Source organism: Dipteris shenzhenensis, chromosome 6 (genome assembly GCF_047967505.1).
Source record: "Dipteris shenzhenensis isolate YYH24624 ecotype China chromosome 6, Dip_SZ_1.0, whole genome shotgun sequence".
In the NCBI taxonomy this organism is placed as follows: Eukaryota; Viridiplantae; Streptophyta; class Polypodiopsida; order Gleicheniales; family Dipteridaceae; genus Dipteris; species Dipteris shenzhenensis.
Window position 1 is genome coordinate 927,174 of NC_141601.1, and position 9,281 is coordinate 936,454.

Below are 9,281 nucleotides of genomic sequence, written 5' to 3' on the forward strand. Positions count from 1 at the left end.
CATGTCAAAGAAATCTAAACAGATTTGGAAGATCCTCAAATTGTGTGTCTTTTAAAGCACCTCAAGTCAATTAAGGGGCCTAATGGACATCCTAAATGTATGCCAATAATTGAAATTCATGGCAGATACCCAATCATTGCCAAAAGCAAAAATTCTCTCATTGGATATAAATGTATCCAATGTTCAAGCATACACATCATCATCCAACCATCATTCTAAGGCTACAAGGATCTCACAGGGGATGGGTGTGAGTGTGTGTGTATGTGTAGACACAAAGTAGACACGATAGAAGACTAAACACTCTATGCAACCTCATTTGATAATTTCTAAGATGGATAATTTGGACGGAAGAGAAGTGAAAATCTACTCCAAGAGGACATGAAAAGTTGCGATTCAAGGCCTCCAACCCCATCAAATCCCTCCTAGTATACAACTTACCCAATGCAAACATTACATGGCTTCTCCAGGCAAAGTTACAAAGTTCTAGTTAATGATCCACAGCTTCTCGTGTGGGAGAAAGCATAAAGTGCCATGACGCTCGAGGCTCTCCTCTTACCTTGGTGACTTAAGGACCAAAGTTGAACTATAGTGAGTGGGTAGCCCTCAAAATGTCCACAGTCCACCCAATTCAACACCATCTCAATGCCATCTTGAACCACTCTAGGACTCGAGCAAAACTTTAATGCATGTCTTGGCTGCTTAGGAGTCTATAGAGCGTGTTGGTTTATATGCTCCCTCGAATTTCTTATTATAGCTTCACATTAATTGTCTCCCATACTTTCCAACCAACCTCTTTTCTTAATGAGCCTCCATAACTCCCAACAACAATGGTCAAAGGTACTAGCTCCCTTCTTGGTGGTCACTCATGGTCAAGTGTAGGTAGTTTTCAAGGGGATTTCAAGTAAGTACATGTTTATAGATATATACAAATATATATATATATCTACATATACATATTTTTCTAAATATAAATACACACACACACACTTACTATTCTCCTTTTTCTTTTGCATCTACTTAATTTCTTAATTTTCCCTTTTCCTATTTTTTCTAATTCCTTTTCCTTCTCTCTCACAAGCACTCCCTAATTTTTTTTGATTCCTTCTTATTTTTTTCAATTTCTTTCTTAAAGCTCTTAATTTTTCTCTCCCCCCCCCATCTTTGACCAATTTTCTCCAACTTTCTTCCCTACCTTTTCCTCTTCCTTCCCCATAATTTTCCCTAATTTCACTTGATTTCCCTCAAATTATTTTTATTTTATTTTTTAAAACTAACTTTTTAATTTTTCCTTTTCTATAGGCCCCTTTTTTTACACCTTTAAAGTCCACATCGAGCTATTTAAGTCTGTTTCCAAGCCACTATTTTATTGAGACCCTAATAACAAGGGAGGGCTGTTTATGACACTTGTCTTTCCAATTAAAGTTAAGCTGGTTCTTACCATATTTTCTTGTTGGATGGTGGCAGATATGCAGACTCTCTTTACTAAAAGAGCTGCTTTTTTATCAAGACTTCACCAAGCCCCTTTTTTTTTTGCAAAAACATTATTGTCATTTCTTATCAAAGCTCTTACATACTTTTTATGCAATTTCGTAGGTGTTGTGCCTACATACTCAAATTGTTCCTTAATTCTATAATGTTCTCTTTCTATCCTTTACCCTGACTCTTTTGTCTTTTCACTATGCAAAAGGGCGTGTTGTCTTGTCTTCCCCCCACACACACACACTCACTCACACTCACACTCACTCACAAATATACATATCAATATATCTATGTCCATATATTCATGTCTATTTCGCTATCAATAAAACCATATGGGATCCAATATAATCATAGGGAATTTGCCATTTTCCTTATACATCAATAAGGCATTACTAAGGGAATACATCAATAAGGCATTACTAAGGGACGTGGTGCTCCCAAGTTACCAAGGACTACATGGTCCAATATCACCCATCCACATCATCATATTAGTCATGCTTATACTAAGGGATGTGCTAGTAATAAATACCAATAAATTTCTTGCAAAGTGATCCCTTCTCCTGCAAGGTATGAGCTTCTAGCCTCAAAGCAGTGGAATCAAGAAAGAGTATAATTCCATTGAAAATACTCATATCGTAAGGATGTTAAGATCTTTAACATATAAATATAAACATGTAACTATATTTGAATTTCACCCCAAGTCCTTATATAGTATAGGAAGTATTGGTCCCCGAGGATTATAAAGGTCCTCGAGGGGAGGGGGGGGGGTGTGTGTGTGTGTGTGTGCACGTGTAGGTGTGTGTGTGTGCGTGTGCACATGTGTATGTGTGTGTGTGTGCATGCATGCGTGTGTATTAAGAGTTTCAACTATGTCTTTTGTAGGTCAATTCAACCATATGAGGAATGCAATAAAAGATGCTGCTAAACTCATATCTGGGTAAAAGAAATCTAGGTGATTCACCATATACTAGATAACATGGTTTGCCCAAATGAGTGAGCCACCACATTTGTCAGCAAAACAAGCACACTTTAGGAATGATTGTAACCAGTTCCACCAAAGGAATTTGTAATTTCCAGCCCATTCTGTACGGGAGTTAAAGCCTCCACAAACTAGTAGTAGGACTTTGGAGTTAGAACAATTCCTTGCATCCATTGTAGATAGTGCTGGTGCACAAGGAATGCTAACCTTTTTGAAAGTTGTTAGTGAGACTCCTTTGAGAGCAGCCTGTTTGCACTTTTCTACTTCCACATTAGACAATGAACCCTTACTTTTTAGGATATCTATGTTCAAATGTTCCAATAGATTCAAATTGTTAAGTGTCTACATTTTGTTTTGATGAGTCTCTTGAGACACATCAAATTCCACCTCCCTAGCAGGCATGGTTGAAATGCAAGATGATCCTTGAGGCATGGTGAGATTATTTTTTGCTTCCTGTTCCACTGAAGTAATAGGTAGGTTGGAGAAACTTTCCAACTTTTCTTGCTTAGATGAGGAAAGAGCAATTTTTTTGAACCATGGAAGCTCTGTAGTGACTTCTGGTATAATGGTAGAAGATAGAGCCTTTTCAATGTTAGGAAGCATTTTTTCATGATGACAAACATTGATATCATCATTAGAAATGATTTCATCTTTTGGCTAGTAGCAAGAACCAATGACCATTCTTTATGCATGCATGCACGTGTGTGCACATGCATGCCTACATGCCATGTGTCCATGGACCCTTTTTTGCTTAAACCCAGTACCTTTTTTTTAAATTAGATTTTTTGATTTGCAACGTTTACATATAATATAAGTAGTATCTATATAATATAAGTAGTATCTATGATTTTATGTGTTCTTTTGAATGGCCTCGGTTTATTTACCATTTGCTCATATAAACTACCATTCTTAATAATTCAAGTGTTCAATTTTATCAAACTTAGTAGCGACTACTATCTAATTTCCATAGTGTGATGGTGATAGTCATATTTTATAAAGTGAGCTTTCATAGCAATCCCATCCTCATCCTTGCCTATGCATGTGGAAGGGGTAATCTCCTTTATTTACAAAAACATGAAGGGGAAGATCTAGAATGGGTTAATTCCTCTCATGGCTAGTGGAATTTTCTAGGTATTTTGACATTCACCATTTAAACATCATGTGAGTGCTTAAAACTTCCATCATATATCACTTCACCTAACTTCCATAATCTGCTTATAAATTTAAACTCAAACTAGAATAGCAACCATATAGGAAGCATGAAAATTTCATACGTATACATTATACTTGCTTGAATATTTACTTACCCAATCTCATATGAATGCTACTAAGTAGCCAAGCATTGAAATCAATCTTTTTCATTCTGATGGTGAAACATCCCTACTTGTTCTTCTATTCCACCATGTACTATTATAATATATTTTCTCTAGGAGTTATGATCCTAATTATAACTAGCCATGTGAAAGCAAGTTGGCCTTGTAGTTTAAGTATATATTTTTTGTCATTTAACAACAGTGACTTATATAGTTTAGATGGATGAAGCAAGCAAATACAAGAACTTGGCATGGGTGAACACATGATAGTTTCTTGCCAACCTACAAAATAATACTTAAAATAGAAAACTACCAAAAGCTATCATCCATGTTTGCATATAGATTTCAAAAAATAGTTACGTCTAGTATATAGAAACCATTTGTGCAACTTCTTTACAACCATGTGTGTAAGGTCAACAATGTTGATGTGAAAAATCAAGCCCCCATAACATGTTTACTTCGTCCACAACCAATGTACATACTAGATCAAGACACTAAAGGGCATTGTATGTGGCCTTGTATACCATAAAGGCCACACAATGTCGCTCCATTGCATTGCCCAAGAAGGCAAGATAATTTGAATCTATCCCATCAAATCAATCCACAATCATACCATTTTCATTCATATATAATGCCACTATATATTGAAATAGCTAGAGGCCCAATTGGCAACATCCATTTCTCCAAGGCACCTCACCCTTCTCCACTTTATGACACAAAATTTTGTCATTGTGGACTCCAAATAGAAGTGGCCCAGATCTTAGTTCCAAACATGAGGAAATCCATAAAATGCATCAAGAACATAAAAACCTCCTAATATATGTTAACTCACATGTCATGAATGATTTGGCTATCAAAGACTAGCTCCCCCATGTGCTAGCTTCAACATGTTGTCAAGATACAAAATGCTGGTTTGAAAAAAATTATGAGCAAGTAAAGTTCTCATAATGCTAGTTTAAGAAAAATCATGAGCAAGTAAAGTTCTCATTAAGTAGTCATTATACTTGTTTAATACAATTTATCTTTAGGATTTTGCTCATTCCTCTGAGGAAGCTACACTCATTCCAATGATTTAGTGATGGATCACTTCAAATAGATGTAATAATGCACACTCTTATACCTTTTTCTTGGCATCTAATGTCCAAAATCACACCAAGTGTCTTGAATGTAGTAGACAAAAATTTGCAAAGCAAAAGTAATTTTTCCTCTGTAGTGTCTAGGATCTAATCTTCACAACAAGCATCCTATATATAAGAATGTCCTAAGAGAAGCCTATTAATACTCATTGGCAATAGTAAGGGTTAACTGTATTCTTCACTCTTCTTGATGTGCTAGTAATATGTGATGCCTCTCTTACGCTGGCCTCCATAGTTACAACAGTTTCTTCTTTCTTGTTCCTCTGAAAAAATGAACCATACTGAGATTGGAAAAAACAGCGTTCACTCTCTAACCAAATATGTGCAAATCAAATTCCTTAAATCCATATGTAGCCTACACTCAATCCATTGGAGCCTCCTTTTCCTCATGAACTTCCAACTTATTTGGTGCTCCACTAGCTCCTTTACAATGCTATGGGCAAGTGGTTATTCTTGGCTAGTGACTCATCAATATGTAATGTACCTACTAAAATGAAGTGAAAGGTTGAATTAAAATGACACTATAAACATCAATTCATAATAAGTCCAAATTTTACTATTTGCATTCACTACTCTGCAGTGGTCAAGCCTTTCAATCTCTCTACATGCCTATGGTATAGTTTCATCTCCTCATACATGTGCCCTTTGGGAAGATCTGAACACCAATTATTTCAATATCAATAAAAGCTTAAAATTAGCAGACATTCAACTTAGTAGTCCCGAGGTGAATAGCTTTAACCCAATCCTTATCCTTTTGATGCTCACATTCTTGTAAATGCACATTAGCAATCGTTCACTAAAAGAGGAATAGTAGTCACAAGAAAAGTTGGTTCTTATCCTTTGGATGCTCACCTCCTTGTGCCTGTACATCGTGCATATTCACCACACTAAGACTTGGCTAGAGGTGGGAACACACTTATGTTGGAAGGCCCCACGCAATGAATGAGAGATTTGTTTCTAAGATGAAAATAAGAAACATTGAAAAACCCAATCTAAGAAAGTAAATACAGTGGGAGAGGGGATGACCGTCATCAAAAAATTAAAGAGAAACTACTACTACAAGTTTTTCCATGGAATTCACTTTCTTGATCAAGGCCCCGTTGTGAAAATTGCTTTCTTTTTAAAACCTCCACAACAGGAGCTAGATCCAAAGTGGACTTGGTGAAAAGGATGCAAATGGATGGGGATGGAGATCTTAGGAGTTCTTGAGTCAATGTTGATCATGTGGAGGGATTTGATGGCTATGCTACTGTAGAAGCACATGTATATGAGCCACTATAAGCATAATAGGATATATGTAGAGCCAAACCTTATAAAAATTAGTATTGTGGATGAGAAAAAATCTAGAATGAATACCATTTTTTGTGCCTGATTTTAGGTTGTAGGATCTTTTCACGTTTTCCATGTGAAAGTTCAAAGAGAAGGATCATACGGTTGAGGTAATGTTTGGGAAAACTAAATAGGTCATGAGGAATGTTGAATGATCTTGCAAAGTTCTTTGATCTCATGGTGGCTGACGGGGGAGAGGCAATTGGAATGCAACTTGAGAGGTGTACAATGGTAGCCCCTACAAGGAGAGAGAGGTGAACTAGTGGCATTATCAAGGGAGTCATTAGGGAGGGTTCATACTTTTGGAGAGTTAAACACTTGTCGTTTTCAAAGTCCTAGAAAGCTTGATTGAAGGTATTGTTATAGCGTGGCAATCTAACATCATGGAGCTTTTGTTTCGTGATCAAAAGGAGAGCAACAATGACCCAACTAAATCTACTCTTCATCGATTTACAACCCTTACAAAGGTAAAAGACTGTAGTTGGCCCGGAAGTGAAGGATATAAACACAAGGTCAATATTTCTTAAGCTTGTGTAGCAAATCTCTACAATGCAAGATCAATATTTAGTAAGTTTGTGTAAAGGATCTCTAGAGTGCAATATTACAAAGCCCAAGGAAAACTGCATATGTTGGGGACATATCACACAATAGGTGCCCCTAACATTGAAAAAATCATATTAATTAATTAGTTGGGGAAGGGGGGAGAGGGGAGTGGTATATGATGGCAAAATATTTAAGCATAAAGGGGGGGGGGCAATAATTAGTCTCATGTGGGCGAGGGAGAGAGCTTAAATTAAAGAAAAGGTGGGGCAGAGGGGCATTAAAGAAGAAGGGACATGTGAGATTGGGGAGGGGGGGGACCACTTTTGAAAGGCATTAAAGACGAAAAGACATCCCAAAGGGGGAGGGGGATGAGGGAGGATTTATAATACTATTAGAAGGAAAGAGGGTTATAATATTACTTAATAGCCTAGTGGTAGGGCTCATGCAAGAGGAAAAGAAGGTTTTGGGTTCTTGAACATTTGGGATGGACATAGTCTATGGATGAAATAAATTAAGCCATGGAGAGACATAGGTTAATTATTGCATGAATAAATTAAGCCATAGAAAGACATAGGTTAATTATTGCATGAATAAATTAAGCCATAGAAAAACATAGGTTAATTAAGGTATAAATAAATCAAGCCATAGATTAACATAGCTTAATTAAGCCTCCATGCACCGAAACTAATTAATTAATTGAATTTGGTAGGAGAGGTGAATAGGAGAGTGGAGAAAATAGAGATGCTCATTGCCCAACAAAAGTGAAAATATGATTGCGTCGTGTGGGCGCGCAATCGATGACACAATAATGGACACCCTCCCTTCAAGGAGAAGAAGATGATAAATTGGGATAATAGAATTGTTCAAGAAAAATGTATGATTGAAGACAACAAATTTTTCATAAAATGTGAACGCCAAACCTTCATATGGATATAAAAGTAGTAGGAAAATAACACACAATTGCAAGAGCTACTAGAAAAATTAGAAACTAGTCCTTTACTAACACAAAATAGAAGTGTTGGTCATCGACCACTTGGATCTTAGGCTTGACATAAAGTTTGCATATACTTTAAAACTACTCATGAATGCATATCACTAATGTAATCCTCTAAAAAGAGAACAAAATCCAATTTTTGAATAGCTAGTTGTTAGGTCTCTTAGACTTAGGAAAAACAAGGCTTTTAAAATCAAGTACAACTTGCAGAGAGAAAACTACCTCATGAATGCATATCATTGATGTAATCATCTAAAGAGAGAACAAAATCTAATTTTTGAATAGCTAGTTGTTAGGTCTCTTAGACTTAGGAAAAACAAGGCTGTTAAAATCAAGTACAACTTGCAAAGAGAAAACTACGTCATGAATGCATATCACTAATGTAATCATCTAAAAAGAGAACAAAATCTAATTTTTGAATAGCCAATTGTAAGCATACTTATAAGGACTTGGAAAAACAAGGCTGAAATCAAGTACAACTTGCAACCATGTTGTTGCAAGTATAGTAAAGAGCAATTGGGAAAGAAGAATTGTAATGCTCAGTGGTACCTAGTTGCTAGCTCAAGTTCCACTATCCATACCCTAAGATACCCTAGGCCTAGTCAGAAAGCACAATTAAATAGATATCACCTCATCTTTATGTATTTACCTATTACACAAAAGTCACTCCAACTAATTCTCCAAATTCACAAATTCAAGGTTTTAATGAACAATCAATTTGATTTCCCCTTCTAAGTTAACATGTTTGTACCCAAAACTTTGATTGTGATTGCACGACTTTGTGGAACATAGAGTAGGACAAAAGAGAAAGAATATACATCATGCAAGCACCACTACAATAGAGAATGTTACATTCATAGGCCAATAAAAGAAGCAAGAGAGCGAGCACTCAACTATCACGAATCACAAGCACTTCAAAAAGACCTCACTTCTATTGAGAAACTCAAGGAGCAACACCCTGATAAGCCAATGTAGCTACAAGCAATTGAGACCAAATGAGCAAAGTATTCTTTCCACTCATGCAAGAAAGGGACAACCGGTTGATTTAGATCATCAGCAAGGACATGGTCATCTTGATGAGGAAGAGATGCAAATTGACCCACGAGGTCCTCGAGTTGAATGCCACCTCCTATAGCCAATTGTTTTAGGAAGAGGCCACCTCTCTGAGCTCTCTGAGGATGGAGGCAGCTTGAGAGATTCAGCGCAATGTTCTTTGGTGGTTTCATAAGCAACAGTTATCTTCACGCCTTGTTGACTAATTATGGAATGCTTGAGGCCCTGAAGGCCCTACCTATGCAAAAATGCCAAAGAGAGGACGTGCACTTCCCTACCTTCTTTTGGCACTTCTTAAAATGTGTTTTCTACATTGACTCACCACGCATTTGCTAAAATCTTCATTTGAGTAGGATGCCCTTCCATCTCTTGGGGCTTGGTCTCTCATTCCCAAGGGGAGGGGGAAATAGAGCAAATATTCCCTAGTGGTGATCAATGACCCACTTGGAGACAAC